Source organism: Strix aluco, chromosome 34 (genome assembly GCF_031877795.1).
Source record: "Strix aluco isolate bStrAlu1 chromosome 34, bStrAlu1.hap1, whole genome shotgun sequence".
Classification (NCBI taxonomy): Eukaryota; Metazoa; Chordata; class Aves; order Strigiformes; family Strigidae; genus Strix; species Strix aluco.
The window spans coordinates 933938-937618 of NC_133964.1; the positions used below are offsets into that span (position 1 = coordinate 933938).

At 53.8% G+C, this 3681-nt stretch overlaps 1 pseudogene; it reads left to right on the top strand.

Annotated features, from left to right (window-relative positions):
• Positions 1–1815: 1815 nt before the first annotated feature.
• Positions 1816–2868, top strand: LOC141917160 (olfactory receptor 14A16-like; annotated as a pseudogene).
• Positions 2869–3681: the final 813 nt, after the last annotated feature.

A 3681-nucleotide genomic window follows, 5' to 3' on the forward strand; every position in this document is an offset into this window, starting at 1 on the left:
CATCACTGCCTGCACATTTCTGCTCTAAGTGGAGCCTGGGGAGGCTTTGTCAACAGTGTCCCTCAGTGGGACCCATTAAAGCCACAAGAAACTTTGGAGTTTGAAACTAACTTTGACTTCTTCAGAGGTTTCTTCAGCAGCATCTCAGTGTCCGATGTTCAGAGACTCATCACCAAACCCACCTGAGGGGTCATTAAAATGCCTTGGGCTGCTCCTCTGCTGTGGAGCTGGGCCGGGCTCCTGGGACAGAGGGAGCTCAGGGCAAGTGGTCAGCGCTGCAGAGAGACAGCTCTGCCCAGGAGCAGCTCCTCTGCAAAGCGCAGCAGGGCTGAGGGCACTGCCTGCAGGCACCGAGGGCAGAGGAGCCGCGCACAGAGAGGGGAAAGGCAGACGGCAGTGGCAGGATGCTGAGAGCTCACTGGAGGAGAAATAATCACAGCAGTTAATATAGTAAGTGTCCTCCTGTTTTGCTGGGTGGGCAGTGGGAGATGGCAATCTATTTCTCCTTTCTGGAGCAGGTTCTAAGACCCCACTTCTTGTTCGCAGATGTCTGAGTCTCTCCTGTGTCCCTGCACACAGAGAGATGCCCCTGGGCAGGGCCCTGCTGCCAGGAGGGGTCTGCAGGGCAGAGCTGAGCACACAGCGGGTGGGATGGGGGCTGTGAGCACTGACAGGGAGGAGATAAAGGAAAAGAGAAACAGCTCCAGGCAGGGACAGCTCCACGCACCAGAGGCTTTGGCAGGGAGTGAAAGAAATTCAGGGTTCAGGGTGGGGGGTGGTATTTGTGAAACTCCCTATTAGCCCTTCACTGAAAGTGCTGCTTACATAATAATCCTCCCTGTTCTCCTCCCCCATCCAGCAGAGCCTCTGCCCTCCAGGTCCCTCAGTCCAGGGCAGGAGCTGCCTCCTTGGCAGCCAGAGCTGCAGCAGAGGAGACTCTCCCCAGTGCCCATCTGTCCCTCCCTGGCCTTGCCTCCCTTGGCAGAAGCATTGGGACATTGCTCCTTGGTTCTCCACCTGCCCCTGCTGCTGCTGCTCCTGTTTTCAGGCTCTCTGGGGATGGGGCTTTCAGCTGCAGCTCAGCAACTGGCCCTGCAGGTCCTGCCATGCAGATGTGTCCATGGCAGCAAGGTGCCCAAGCCCCCTTCGAGCCTCTGGGTCTCTGGGAAATGCTGCCCATGGGCTGGGGATAAACCCGGCTGTTTTTACCAAACCCCCCAACATCAAGGAATAAAAAAACTCAGAGATCTTTCCTGGGGAGGGGAGTTTTCAACTGGATTCCTCTGCTCTCAGCAGCATCCAATTTCCTGTCAAGGGAACAGCTGGGTGTGAGCCTCCTGCAGATTCCAGAGGTGTAAGCCCAGGGCAGCTGAGAGCAAGTCTGATGGACAGCCTGGCTCTCCTCACTCTGCACTAAGGCTCTGCCCGTTTGCACCCCCGCACTCTCCATGGAGCACTTGTAGCGCAGCAGCAATGTCCAGGCTGTCTGCCTTCAGAACGCACTCCTCAGGTAGGACAGGGCAACAGGAGCCAAAGCCAGAAGAGCAAAGCCCCACAGCTCTGCTCTGCAGCCGGGGGCCCTGGGAGGGACAAGGCTGAAATCTCTTGGATGTCAGGAGTGGAGTTAAGCAGCGATGACTGCGGGTTCCTCTCTGCCTGTTGGGGCACAGCAGGACTGACTCCTGCAGAGCCCCCAGCAGAATCCCTTGCTCCCCACTGCCCCCTCAGCCAGCAAACACCAGAGCTCCAGCCTGGGAGCTGCAGGAAGGTCTTTCTTGAAGGACAGTGTTTGGGGGGGGTAGTGGTTCTGTCAGAAACTGAGTAAGTTTTGCTAGAGAAGTCAGTCCTAAACCTTCACTGCTTTTTCCTGCTTGAACAGCTCACTATGCACAGCGATAGCAAATGTCCAACAGCAGCTCCATCACTGAGTTCCTCCTCCTGGCATTCGCAGACATACGGGAGCTGCAGCTCTTGCACTTCTGGCTCTTCCTGGGCATCTACCTGGCTGCCCTCCTGGGCAACGGCCTCATCATCACCGCCATCGCCTGTGACCACCACCTGCACACCCCCATGTACTTCTTCCTCCTCAACCTCTCCCTCCTCGACCTGGGCTCCATCTCCACCACTCTCCCCAAAGCCATGGACAATTCCCTCCGGGACAACAGGGCTATCTCCTATTCAGGATGTGCTGCCCAAGTCTTTTTCTTTTTCTTCCTCATCTCAGCAGAATTTTCTCTCCTCACCATCATGTCGTACGACCGCTACGTTGCCATCTGCAAACCCCTGCACTATGAGACCCTCCTGGGCAGCAGAGCTTGTGTCCACATGGCAGCAGCTGCCTGGGGCACTGGGTTTCTCTATGCTGTGCTGCACACAGCCAACACATTTTCACTACCACTCTGCAAGGGCAATGCTGTGGACCAGTTTTTCTGTCAAATCCCCCAGATCCTCAAGCTCTCCTGCTCACACTCCTACCTCAGGGAAGCTGGGCTTCTTCTTGCTAGTGCGTGTTTATTTTTTTGGTGTTTTGTTTTCATTGTGGTGTCCTATGTGCAGATCTTGAGGGCGGTGCTGAGGATCCCCTCTGAGCAGGGATGACACAAAGCCTTTTCCACATGCCTCCCTCACCTGGCTGTGGTCTCCCTCTTTATCAGCACTGGCATGTTTGCCCACCTGAAGCCCCCCTCCTTCTCCTCCCCCACCCTGGACGTGGTGGTCTCATTTCTTTACTCAGTAATTCCTCCTGCAGTGAACCCCCTCATCTATAGCTTGAGGAACCAGGAGCTCAAGGATGCCCTGTGGAAACTGATAACTAATTGTTATTTTGAAGCAATAAACTACTCATCTTCTACTGCACAGCAGTTATAATATAACTCTGTACAGGCCCAGCCTGTCATTTGCATTTTCTGTTGGTGGTGATTGCATTTTACTTGTAATTATGTTGTCATCCTCTTTCTAATTCACTGTGTACTTTTCTGACCGAGTGTCTGGATAAATGAGGAGCCATGATCTGTGTGTGTTTTAACAAAATAAAGGGCAGGCAGTGATTCTTCTTCTTCTGGGATCTTTCCTGTAAGGTTTTATGGACCTGCAAGAAAAATTCCTGTGTGCAGACGTGGAGGGTAAGAGAGTCCCAGCATGGCAGTACTACCAGGGAGCACTTGGTCTTCTATAGATATTCCCTCCTCACTTCCACACTCTTTTCTGATCCCTTCAGTTTGGTGTAAGGCCTGAGTGCTCCGGCAGCTTGGTCGCACTCCTGCTGCATGACAGTTCTGTGACCACAGGCAGGGAAGGCAATGGGCACTTCTGTGACAGAGCCGGCCTCAGTAAATGCAGTGCCATCATGAAAGAGGATCTGCTCAGGGCAGTGCCTGAAGGCTGACGTCTTCTTCCAAACCTGATCTCAAGAACATGCCCAAGAAATTGGCCCATTGATGAAAACACCAGTGAACAGGTGCACAGTGTGATTTGCAGGGTGGGGGCACACAGCAGTGTCCTCGCACAGCCAGGCCTCCTGGGAGAGACTTAAAGGTCCAGGGTCTGGTCTGTGTCTGTGCTCACTGGACAGACTGGGGAAGCTGCTTGTGCTGGTTTGACTGGGATAGAGTTAATTTTCTTCCTAGTAGCTGGTATGGGGCTGTGGTTTGTTTTTGTGCTGAAAACAGTGTTGATAACACA